Source organism: Saimiri boliviensis, chromosome 13 (assembly GCF_048565385.1).
Source record: "Saimiri boliviensis isolate mSaiBol1 chromosome 13, mSaiBol1.pri, whole genome shotgun sequence".
Taxonomy (NCBI): Eukaryota; Metazoa; Chordata; class Mammalia; order Primates; family Cebidae; genus Saimiri; species Saimiri boliviensis.
Window position 1 is genome coordinate 18,796,730 of NC_133461.1, and position 13,591 is coordinate 18,810,320.

The 13,591-nt window shown below is 39.0% G+C and overlaps 1 non-coding gene across 1 annotated transcript; it reads right to left on the bottom strand.

Moving 5' to 3' along the window:
• Positions 1–13,250: 13,250 nt before the first annotated feature.
• LOC120361779 (U4 spliceosomal RNA) lies at positions 13,251–13,389 on the bottom strand. Its single transcript, XR_005577895.1, has one exon. It is a non-coding gene; the product is annotated as a U4 spliceosomal RNA (small nuclear RNA).
• Positions 13,390–13,591: the final 202 nt, after the last annotated feature.

The following is a 13,591-nucleotide window of genomic DNA, read 5'->3' on the forward strand; positions in this document are numbered from 1 at the left end:
TGAGGTTTCCCTAAATCTCAACAAGACATTCATTCTAATTACCTGCCTTTAACCTCTTCTCTCCCAGCTGCAAACAAACAAACAAACAAACAAACTCTTCAAGCTTCTCATCTAAATATTTTTAAACTACAATTATCCTTCAAGGAACACATGAAATCATCACACTCTCTAAAGACTTCTGCTGACATTCCAGCCATATGAATTCCTAGTCATCCTCATGTCATCTCTCATACCTATATGGAGTACTACAGTATTTAACTATAAACAAAACCTTTTATTTCACTATTTTGTTGGCATCAAAAGTCTTCCAGGAGATCAGCTGTCGGGAACGCAAATCGCAATTTTCTACAGAAACAATAGTAGATTTGTGGCCTCCTTGCACAGATCCACTAAACCAATAAAGTGGGAAACAACTGTAATTCTCCCCGCTGGCAGTGGTATTACATAAGTGAATGCAAGCGCATCCCTTTAAAAAAAATAAGCAGGTTTTTGCTGTATTGTCAGACCCAAAGCAAACCTTAAAAAAACAACAGAACTGTATGAGTTTCTTTCAAAAACTAAATGCTGCTGCTTAAGAAAAACAGTCTAGTTAGAGAAAAAAGATAACGTTGAGATATCTGTGAAAATGTGGAAAGAAACTGAACAGCTTTAAATATTGAGGCTAGTTCTTGTGATGCCTGAATCTATTTCAGAAGTAGTCACATTCCTTGCCCTTGCCTTGATGTGGAAAGAGGGGTTATAGTTTTGACACACAAATGAAGCAAATGTACACTGACGTATTTCATTAAATCAGAAAATTAAAAGTCACAAACACAGCATGTCAGCCACACATTCTCCCTCTCTTCTTCCTTCTCTGCTTCTATCAAGGTCCACCTCCTTCCCATGTGTCTATGATTCTTTGAGAAACTCCAAAACCAAGAGACAGCACATATGTGCAGTTAAGCATGAGTGTTAGCGAAGAGGGGTTTCTGACGTAAATTCATGTAAAACAGCTTATTTTAAATAATATGGAAAAATTGTATGTTTTAATTTTTCCTAATTTAGCTACACCTAGCTACCAAATTGAATTCTGTATAGGGTGCTTTAAAAAGCGAAAGAGTCCTCCTCACTGCTCTAGGAAACAAAGAATTAACCCCATTCTCATTTTCTGACCTTGGCCCAGAGCATAGCTGGCCAAGGGTCCTAGCATGCTTTCCCTTGTCACAGATGTAAATGCGATATTAATGACTCCTTCGAGACCTCTAGGGATGTTTGAAGCTTTATTTCTAAGCAATTATCTCACAGGGTAAATAGACTAAGACTAGTCATTAGGGAAATTACCTCAAATTCTGTTGTGTTTCCTTTCTTTCTTTTTTTTCTTTTTTTTTTTTTTTTTTTTTTTTTGGACATAAGCAGGATATTTTTTAAAGTCGCCCCTGGTATGTACCCAGCCCTTGAATTTCTATTTCTCTCCCTACTCTCCTTAGAGGGAAAGGATGGTCTCGCCACAGCCCAATGGTGGCTCAGCTATCTTGGCCTTTTAAAGGGTGTTGTAGCTCCTGAGGTCCTGTATAACGCTTGCTTCGAGCCTACGGAAAAAGTGTTTAATTTCTCATTGTAACATGTACTAGTCCATTGTCATGCTGCTAATAACAACATATCCGAGACTGGGTAATTTATAAAGGAAAAACATTTAACTAACTCACAGTTCCACGTGGCTGGGTAAGCCTCATAATCACAGCAGAACGAGAAAGATGAGCAGAGCCCTGTCTTCCATGGCTGCAAGCAAGAGAGCCTGCACAGGGGAACTCCCGTTTAGCTAACCATCAGATCTCGCGAGAGCCTGCGCAGGGGAACTCCCGTTTATCTAACCATCAGATCTCGCGAGAGCCTGCACAGGGGAACTCCCGTTTAGCTAACCATTAGATCTCGCAAGACTTACTACCTCAAGAACAGTATGTGATTCAATTATCTCCGCCTGGCCCCACCCTCGACACGTGGGAACTGTTACAATTCAAGGTGAGATTTAAGTGGCAACACAGCCAAACTGTATCATAATGATTGCATACTGGGATTAGCAGAGGTTAAGGAAAAACAAAAAATGGATTTTTATTCAACGTTTTTATTCAGAGGAAGATTGAGAAGAGTAGAAAAAATATTCAGGCCATCATCTGAAAGGGGATGTTTATATCAATAACTGCAAGCACCCCAGTTTGTGACCAGGGCTCACCCCTTTGAGGAAGCCACGCTTTCTACCTCCTGTCTCCTACTTCCCACAGCAGTCTCTCACCATCCTGCGGCTCCATCCGCATGAGCAAAGCCAGCTCCCAGCTGTATCACCTCATCCAAAAGTAGTTGTATCAGAACTGACTTACCCTTTTTCCTTTGTTTGTTTTTGCGGGTGGGAGTGGGGGTGGTGAGACAGAGTCTCGCTCTGTTGCCCAGGCTGGAGTGCAGTGGCACAATCTTGGCTCACTGCAACCTCTGCCTCCCAGGTTCCAGTGACTCTCCTGCCTCAGGCTCCCAAGTAGCTAGGACTACAGATGCCACCACACCCAGCTAATTTTTTTGTATTTTTAGTAGAGACGTGTTTTTGCCACGTTGGCTAGGCTGGCTCAAACTCCTGACCTCAGGTGATCTACCTGCCTCAGCCTCCCAAATGAACTGACTTTTCTTTCACCGGTTCCTGAGACATGGACAGAGAAGTGAAGCTCCAGTTATCACTCATTTAACTATTTTATCTTAGAAGAAGAATTAACTAACATTTAGAAATCAATAGTCTTCTTGTACGCGGGACTTGCTGGCTAGCACGATATCATTTCTCATTTATTTTACATTTAAAAAAACATGCACAATACCTAATCCTAGACTTGTCATTGCTATCCAGGACAAAATTCTGTAGAAATTTCTTTATGCAGGCTAATATCTGCTTTTCCTTATCCCCTAATCCCAATGGGCAATCATTACAATCATTACAATGGGCAGTCATTAAAAATCAACATTTAAACGTTGTTTAAAAATGTTTCCATAGCCTCTAAATGAGGAAGCACTGTGTTCCTCGGCAGCTGAGACACCACTGTAAGGGCCAAGGTAGCTGAGCCACCATCAGCCTGGAACGGGATCACTCTAAGGAAGGCAAGAGAGAGAAACAGAAATGCAGGGACCGGGTAAATCCCAAAGGCTACTTTTAAAAATATTGTTCTCATGTCCAAAAAAATTAAGATTTTGAGATAAATTCCCCAATGATTCTTTGGCTTTTGCCAGCCTGTTTACCTGCTGATAAACGAGTTAGAAGTAAAGCAGACAAGAGGAAGGACAACATCTTCATGACAAATTATTAATGAATCATTTACAATAACAAGGAAGAGAAAGATTGTTAACATTCCTTGAACTACTATTATGATGTGCAAGATTCAGTGACAAGCATCAAATGTAGAGCATATCATGCTGTCATCTGTTCAACCCTATTAGGTAAAAAGTTACTCCCATTTCACATAGGAGGAAGTTGAGGCTCAAAGAAATAAAATAACTTTGATCACCCACCTAGCGTGCTTTAGAGCAAACTTTGTCAAGTCTGTGTAACATCGAATTCCATGCTTTCTCCATTATTTTACTCCTTCATATAATAATATTCCTAATAATAATGAAATAAACTAACATTTGAAACTCTCGTAACAGTTTATGTACTGATTTAATATAAATGTCAATTAATTTTCATGATTAACTCTCAAAATAGGTCTTGGGCCGGGGTCGGTGGCTCAAGCCTGTAATCCCAGCACTTTGGGAGGCCGAGGCGGGTGGATCACAAGGTCGAGAGATCGAGACCAACCTGGTCAACATGGTGAAACCCCGTCTCCACAAAAAATACAAAAAATTAGCTGGGCATGGTGGCGCGTGCCTGTAATCCCAGCTACTCAGGAGGCTGAGGCAGGAGAATTGCCTGAACCCAGGAGGCGGAGGTTGCGGTGAGCCGAGATCGCGCCATTGCACTCCAGCCTGGGTGACAAGAGCAAAAACTCCGTCTCAAAAAAAAAAAAAAAGATAGGTCTTATTACCATTTCAGAAAGTATCTATACCAGTGGAAACCATATGTACTATCTGTTTTTATGACCATTTCCTATTTGTTCATATATACATGCTTTATTTCCTCAGCAAGAATATAAAATATAACTGTTTGATTTGAGAAGGGGGCAATGGAATATAAATTACGCTCCTCACTTTTTAATTTCGTATAGGTGCCAAGCATTGTTTCTGGCACCCAGTAGAGAAACATGATACCTGTATGTTTGTTGCTTTATCGGAAAACTAAGTCATTTGAAGCCCTGTTTTTATTTGATTCTTTTCTGATTGCGCAAATATTTTATATACCGTGAACAATTAAATGCATTACTTAAGGGAAAAATTAAACCACAAAATCATACTGTATCTGAAGTTAAATATTTTTACCATTACATTTTGACATGAATTGCAGATCAACAATCACTTATTGGTGTAAAATGCCATCTTTGATGTCAGTTTTCCAGTATTTTATTTGCTATTTAGGCACACTTAGTGCTTCATACAAGTCATTTAATTGTGATTCTTCAAAAAATTGATTTGCCTTGATGGAAATGCTGAATCTGTATCAGGGACAAAACAGTGGATAATAGATCTCTATTTTCTATATATAATTTATCAATTAAATAATTGAAATAAATTTTATGAAGTCTACTTATAATTTGTTGTATATTCTGATATTATGCAATATTATACACACTTTCTCTAACTAGAAGAAATAAGCCCATTTTTTGTTTTGCTTCCTTTGTAACTAGAGACTTTATTCAGATTTCACCAATTTTTCTATCAATATCTCTTGTCAATTTTGTTAAGAATTGACGTCTTAACAATATCAAGTCTTCCAATTCACGAACATATTGAATCTTCCAATTTATGAACACAGCTTATCTCTCCATTTCTTTAGCCTTGTTTCATTTCCCTTATCAGCACATTGCAGTATGTCAACACATACGTTACACATGTACTTTGCTAGATTCATAATGATTTTTGTGCTGTTTGAAAAGGAATTCTTTTTTTTATTGCATTTTAGGTTTTGGGGTACATGTGATGAACATGCAAGATTGTTGCATAGGTACACACTTGGCAGTGTGGTTTGCTGCCTTCCTTCTCCTCACCTGTATCTGTCATTTCTCCCCATGCTATCTCTTCCCACCTCCCCACCCCCCGCCCCTCCCCTATTTCCCCCCAGTGGACCCCAGTGTGTAGTGCTCCCCTCCCTGTGTCCATGTGTTCTCATTGTTCAACACCCACCTATGAGTGAGAATATACGGTGTTTGATTTTCTGCTCTTGCGTCAGTTTGCTGAGAATGATGGTTTCCAGGTTCATCCATGTCCCTACAAAGGACGTGAACTCATCGTTTTTGATGGCTGCGTAATATTCCATGGTGTATATGTACCACATTTTCCCAATCGAGTCTATCATCGTTGGGCATTTGGGTTGGTTCCAGGTCTTTGCTATTGTAAACAGTGCTGCAATGAACATTCGTGTGCACGTGTCCTTGTAGTAGAATGATTTATAATCCTTTGGATATATACCCAGTAATGGGATTGCTGGGTCAAATGGGATTTCTATTTTTAGGTCCTTGAGGAATCGCCACACTGTCTTCCACAATGGTTGAATTAATTTACATTCCCACCAACAGTGTAAAAGTGTTCCTATTTCTCCACATCCTCTCCAGCATCTGTTGTTTCCCGATTTTTTAATGATCGCCATTCTAACTGGTGTGAGATGGTATCTCAATGTGGTTTTGATTTGCATTTCTCTGATGACCAGTGATGATGAGCATTTTTTCATATGTTTGTTGGCCTCCTGTATGTCTTCTTTTGTAAAGTATCTGTTCATATCCTTCACCCATTTTTGAATAGGCTTATTTGTTTTTTTCTTGTAGATCTGCTTTAGTTCTTTGTAAATTCTGGATATCAGCCCCTTGTCAGATGGGTAGGCTGCAAAAATTTTTTCCCATTCTGTTGGTTGCCGATTCACTCTACTGACTGTTTCTTTTGCCGTGCAGAAGCTGTGGAGTTTGATTAGGTCCCATTTGTCTATTTTGGCTTTTGTTGCCATTGCTTTTGGCGTTTTGGTCATGAAGTCCTTGCCTACACCTATGTCCTGAATGGTTTTGCCTAGATTTTCTTGTAAGGTTTTTATGGTATTAGGTCTGATGTTTAAGTCTTTAATCCATCTGGAGTTAATTTTGGTGTAAGGTGTCAGGAAGGGGTCCTGTTTCTGCTTTCTGCACATGGTTAGCCAGTTTTCCCAACACCATTTATTAAACAGGGAGTCCTTTCCCCATTGCTTGTTTGTCGAAGATCAGATGGTTTTGGGTACGTTGTATTTCCTCTGAGACCTCTGTTCTGTTCCATTGGTCTATATCTCTGTTTTGGTACCAGTACCATGCTGTTTTGATTACTGTAGCCTTGTAGTATAGTTTGAAGTCCGGTAGTGTGATGCCTCCTGCTTTGTTCTTTTTGCTTAGAATTGACTTGGCTATGCGGGCTCTCTTTTGGTTCCATATGAAGTTTAAGGTGTTTTTTTCCAGTTCTGTGAAGAAGGTCATTGGTAGCTTGATGGGAATAGCGTTGAATCTGTAAATTACTTTGGGCAGTATGGCCATTTTCACGATGTTGATTCTTCCTAACCATGAACATGGAATGTTTCTCCATCTGTTTGTATCCTCTCTTATTTCGTTGAGCAATGGCTTGTAGTTCTCCTTGAAGAGGTCCTTTACGTTCCTTGTTAGTTGTATTCCTAGGTACTTTATTCTCTTTGTAGCAATTGTGAATGGCAGTTCGTTCTTGATTTGGCTCTCTTGAAGTCTATTACTGGTGTATAGGAATGCTTGTGATTTTTGCACATTTATTTTGTATCCTGAGACTTTGCTGAAGTTGATTATCAGTTTCAGGAGATTTTGGGCTGAGATGTTGGGGTCTTCCAGATATACAATCATGTCATCTGCAAATAGAGACAATTTGATTTCCTCCTTTCCAATTTGGATACCCTTTATTTCTTTTTCTTGCCTGATTGCTCTGGCTAGAACTTCCAGTACTATATTGAATAGGAGTGGTGAGAGAGGGCACCCTTGTCTAGCGCCAGATTTCAAAGGGAATGCTTCCAGTTTTGAAAAGGAATTGTTAACATATGCCATTTTGCATATGTTTTTAAATTAAATAATGCTAAATTAAATTGTACTCAATTCCAGGAAGATTAATATGTAAATCAACAAAGAAGCCTCAAGACAACTCTTTGGATCTCATTTGTGGGAGTCAATTTATACCTTGAAGAAGTACAACCTCCTGAATACTAATTTATATCAATTCATTATACTAATCTCAGGCATTTTATTTTGTCAAGTTTTTTTATACAAAGTATAATTTTCAGCAAACTGATACAAGAACAGAAAACCAAACACTGCATGTTTTCACTCATAGGTGAGTGATGAAAAATGAAAACACTTGGGCACAGGGAAGGGAACAACACTCACTGGGCTAGGTTGGGGGGCGTGGAGGGGAGGGGAGGGACAACGAGGGCGCAGGGACCATGGAGAGGGATAACACTAACAAAAATGTCTGATGTAGGTGACAGGGAGGAATGGTGGCCGGGTGGGGAATAGAGGCAGCAAACCACCATGGCATTTATGTACCTACGCAACAATTCTGCAGGATATGTACATGTACCCCAGAGCCGAAAGTACGATAAAAAGAAAGAGAAACAAAGAAAGAAAGAAGAAAGAAGAAAAGAAGGAAGGAAGGAAGAAAGGGAGGGAGGAAGAAAGGAAGGAAGGAAGGAAGGGAAGGAAAGAAAGTATCATTCTCGTCCTTTGTTTTTTATACATGTAAATAAAACCACAGAGGGTGTTAAGAGGCTTATGAATAATGTCAGTTATCATTGACTTTCAGCATAATTTCTTCAGAGAAAAAAGACTCACGTTGTTTTGCCAGCTTTTCTATTTCACAGGTTTTTGGCTACTGACCAGTATTCTTACAATTAAACATTTGGATCAAAGTAAAAGCATTACTCTTTTAGAATTATGTCACTTATAATACAATTTTTAAAAAATGAATATTAGTTTAGGACAAAATAGTCTACTTAGAAGGATGAAAACCTGGAAAAAGTGTTTGAACAAATATATAAGGCCAGGGCTCTATGATGGCAATGAAAGTCCGTCAATTAAAATAAAAGGTAGATGATAGACTGGATAGGGAAAATGTGGTACATATACACCATGGAATATTACGCAGCCATCAAAAACGATGAGTTCACGTCCTTTGTAGGGACATGGATGAACCTGGAAACCATCATTCTCAGCAAACTGACACAAGAGCAGAAAATCAAACACTGCATGTTTTCACTCATAGGCAGGTGTTGAACAATGAGAACACGTGGACACAGGGAGGGGAGCACTACACACTGGGGTCCATTGCGGGGAAATCGGGGAGGGGCGGGGGGTGGGGAGGTGGGAAGAGATGGCATGGGGAGAAATGACAGATACAGGCGAGGGGATGGAAGGCAGAAAACCACACTGCCATGTGTGTACCTATCTTGCATGTTCTTCACATGTACCCCAAAACCTAAAATGCAATAAAAATAAAATATATATATTAAAAAAATAATAAAAAAAATAAAAGGTAGAGTCAGCTAGCTAACATCAAAGAAACAAGACATTTGTTAACTGAGTGCTTATTTTGACTTTATATATGGACAAACCCTGAATCTCAAACTATAATCACATAAAAATTATTCAGAAACACAAATGTTAGAAGAAAAGGTGCCAAAATGCTAGACAACATTACAGGGATAGCATAATATCCTTTGCTCTCAACAATTCAGGAGCAAAAGTTATATTTGAAGTCAAATGAAATGTTTCGAGATTTAACAAATATTCAAGCACAACATGGCCATTCCTTCCCTTTTTTAGTGAGACAAATCTATAAAAGCAGGTATGCAACAACCTACAAAAACATGTATTAAATTTGTTTAAAGTTCAGAGGATTGTTATATAATAGATGCCATATGTGTAAAACACACTTACTTTCTTGAACATGCACTGAAATCTACAGAAGGATCCTCAAGAATCTGGGGAAGATAACTGAAGGAATAGAGAACTAGTTTCAGAAGGGAGAATGTCCCACAGAGTAAGAGTTCTTACAACTTATAATTGTACAATGCACCCTATTACCTAACTGATACGGTTTGGCTATGTCCCCACCCAAATCTCATCTTGAATTATCGTGTCCATAATCCCCACATGTCATAGAAGGAAACCGGTAGGAGGTAATTTAATCATGGAGACTATTACCCTCATGCTGTTCTCATGATAGTAAGTGAGTTCTCATGAGATCTGATCATCTTATAAGAGGCTTTTCCCCCTTTTGCTCAGACATGTGAAGAAGAACATGTTTGCTTCCCCTTCCACCATATTTGTAAGTTTCCTGAGGCCTCCCCAGCCCTGCAGAACTGAGTAAATTAAACTTCTTTTCTTTATAAATTACCCAGTCTTGGGTATGTCTTTATTAGCAGCATGAGAATGGACTAATACACTAATCAAAAGAAAAATGAGGTAAAACAAATATTAAAACTATATTTAAGACAATGTAGTCATTTTGATAATTTAAACAACATGGGAAGTGCCTTCTTTTTTTTAAGGCTAGGTGTCACTCTGTCACCCACGGTACAGTTAGCAGTGCCACTGTAGCTCACTACAGCCTTGAACTCCTGGGCCCAGGTGTTTCTCCCACTTCACTCCTCTAACTCCAAGAAGCTAAGAATACAAGTGCATATTGCCATACCCAGCTAATTTTTTTAATTTTTGTAGAGACGAAGTTTCTTTGTTTCCCTGGCTGATCTTGAGCTCCTGGCCTCAAATGATTCTCCCACTTTGCCCTACCAAAATTTAGGGATTACAGATGTAAGCCACCATGCCCAGCCCATGTCTTTTCATGTGCATTTCACTGCACCTTTCCCTCCACCCTCTTGCAAGTGAAGGATTAAAACGACGGGGAAGTACAGGCGTGAGAGGGTGGGATAGAGGGATAAAGCTGAAAAAATAACAAGCTTGAAATATATGTATATCTAACCAGATTCAAGAAGTACAAAGCAACTAAAATTAGAGCAATACAATCAGATATGGCAAGGTTCAATGTGCAGGAGAAATTGAGAGAACCTGTTGTTTTAGATACATCAAATTTTCTTAACCTTCTTGTAAGTAACATATCCAAAAGTCAAAAAAAAATTCAACAGTTTGTGAGCAATCCTAGTTTAAAACCAATGACATAATGTGATTTCTATTGCTTCCTTTTACTTTTAAAGTGTTCTGATTTGGGCAATAAATCATATGCTTACTCTTTTTACTTAAATTCATGATATGTGGTCTCAGGGAAGGTGTATTATTTTTTGAAAGTCCTTTGCCACCATAATGACATGGTTCTAAAGTATTAACAATTCAGAGAATAAAGTAGTCTGAAGATCGATGGGAAAGACCACCAATATAGACAGAGGGCTACTGCGGAGAGAAAACCTTTTAGATGGTAGAGAAATGAATACACACATCCCTATAAGCGATAAAAGGACACTATTGGCATGAATGGTTCAGTCTTTAAGCAGAAGATCACCTTGCTCCGAGGACAAAGGAGGTCACTGGCACTCTTGTCCTTTACCTATTATCTCTCCCAGTGAGAAGATCAAAGGATTAGGAGCTGAAAAATTTTGCGAGAGATCTGAAATGATAATAAAAGGATTAAAAAGAGGCCCTTTGTGATGAAACAGGAGCCAAAAAGGAGAAAACTTCTTTAGTACAATTTAAAAAACTTACGTTTTGTAAGAAATAGAATCAATATTATACAATAAAATCAACATACTATTGTCAGATGAACATGAGCTGTGCTCTCTTTGGAAGAAAATTGGTTGTTCTTACACAGAATAATTGCCAATTTAGGGCTATACTGCATCCATCGCTCTTTCCCAAAGCACTTCATTTTTCTATATGAAGACTGAAGTATTTCTATCATGCAGAAGCTTGATAAAATTCTATATTCAAAGAGCCTTGAGCTACCATTATAAGACTAAAGTGGTCTTAGAACTCTTTCTATAAGATCCTTTCTTCTTGCTGCCTGGATCAACGGTAGCCACATGATCCAAGTTCAGCCAATTGATCACTCTTTCTTTCCCTACCTGTGGACCCCGTAACAAGCCAATGGATTTACCTAACCTGTTGCCTAGACAGAGCCAATTTATCAAGACAGGGAATTACGATAGAGAAAGAGTAATCCATGCAGAGCGGGCTGTGCCAAAGACTGGAGATTTATTATTACTCAAATCATTCTTCCCGAGCATTCAGGAATCTGAGTTTTTAAGAATAATTTGGTGGTTAGTGGGGCCAGTGAGCTGGGAGTTCTGATTGTTAGGTTGGAAATGAAATCATAGGGAGTTGAAGCTGTACTCTTGCACCGAGTCATTTTCTGGGTGGGGAGGGGAGATCCACAAGACCAGATGAGCCAGTTTACCACTTTAGGTGGTGCCAGCTGATCCATCAACTGCAGGGTCTGCAAAATGTCTCAAGTGCTGATATTAGGGTATACAACAGTGATGTTATCCCCAGGAACAATTTGAGTAGGTTTAGAATCTTGCAGCTTCCAGCTGCATGACTCCTACACCATGATTTCTAATCTTGTGGCTAATTTGTTAGTCCTGCAAAAGCAGTCTAGTCCCCAGGTAGGAAGGGAGTCTGTTTTGGGAAAGGGCTGTTACCATCTTTGTTTCAAAGCTAAACCATAAACTAAGTTCCTCCCAGAGTTAGATCAGCCTTCACCCAGAAAAGAACAAGGACAGCATAAAGGTTAGAAGCAAGATGAAGTCAGTTAGGTCTGATCTCTTTCACTGTAATAATTGTCTCAGTTATAGCTTTTGCAAAGGGAGTTTCGACCCTCTGAGAGGTAACACAAAAATGAGAGAAAATGGTGAGAAATCATTTATTCTGTGAAAGTATCTAGGTGAGATAATTTAGAAGTTTCTGTCCAAAAGGTGACTTAGAGCTGCCTAGTTTCTATCCTTTCCAAGCCTGACTGGTGTCAGTTGCTTTAAAACAAAGAAACGTAATCTATTCAAGATGATAAGTTGTGTTTGCCCTAATCAAAGAAAAGTTTCTGATGCCACTCCCAGGGAAGGAAATCGAATTGAATTGGTGCTATATTCTGCTACCTCATGGTGTAAGAGCCTTCTGATCTGACAATTAGTAGAAGCATGATACAAAGAAAGCCTTCTATATCATTCTTTCTAAGCCAAAGATGATCAAGTTTGCAAGGCACAGGAAAAAAAGATGGCCAGAATCTCTATCTCTTACATCAATGAGTATTCCAGGAAATGGGAATTGGTACTTTTAAGGCAGAGCAGGATAAGGAGAGAAATTTAGAAGTTGATGTTAGAAAGTGAGGGTACATCCACACAGAGCACTTCCAAAGGCCTGTATCTTGTGGGGCACATTTTAATACATACTTAGCCTTCAAGTCCTTAAACCACCGTGGAAATCTGCCTATATATTCAGTTGAGGATGATGTTGTAATGGTTCTTAGGAAGATCCGTGCCTATTTCTTGATTACCTGCTTCCTGCTGGGGCCCCACCCCAAACCCACCAATCATAGGAAAAAGAGGCCACAGATCTGTATGTGTGTAATTCACTGGCACTAAGACTCCAGGGCTTTTTTTTTTGGTGGCTCCCCTATCCCAGAAGTGTAGTAGTATGGGCACCTTCTCTTTGGTGAGACAAAGAGGAAGGGCATTGACACCTATGTAAATATTTCCCTTTGGAATTACTTGTGGTAATTATTAATTTGACTGGCTCATTTTGGAAATTTCTATTTCTCTTGGTGATTGTGGGATCTCTCAACACTAAGAGGGACTGGATTAGGGGTTAGGGCTCACAGCAAGTAGCTGGCAGATATATGGCATGTCGAAATTTCCCAGGAATAAGGCCAAAAAAAAAAAAACACACACACACACACAGAGTTCTATCTTGCCAACAAAACAGAAACTCAAATAGGAACTTGAGACAGGTGACCTGGTTAATAATCAAGTGTTTCCCAACCACAGTATTTCCCTGTGGTCCCAAGCATCCAAGCTTGGCACTCGAAGACAAGTGGAAGAAGGCAGGATACATCAATTACAATATTTGCACATTATGATTAAAAATAAATCCTCCTCTTTTTCCTTTTTTTAAATTCCATCTCTGTAGAGACTGTCAAAATTGCCAGTGCCACTCTAATGCAAGTCATTACAGCAGGGTATTGGGAAACATTTTTAATTAGCAATAATCACACCTTGGTGGAACCTCATTAGTTACAACACTGCCACTGCACAAAGCCTAAACTAACTTATTTTCGTTATTCTTCTAATGCTCATTTATCAAAATACATATATTGTGTACATAATTCAATTTGCTGCAATATATCTTTTCTATTATTGCTTCTGGAACCATTAGATTTCTTCCATTTTCTTATCACAAGCAAGTCTCTACTAATCCTGACCTATTTATTGTTACAAATAATGTTTTTCTAAAACAAATTA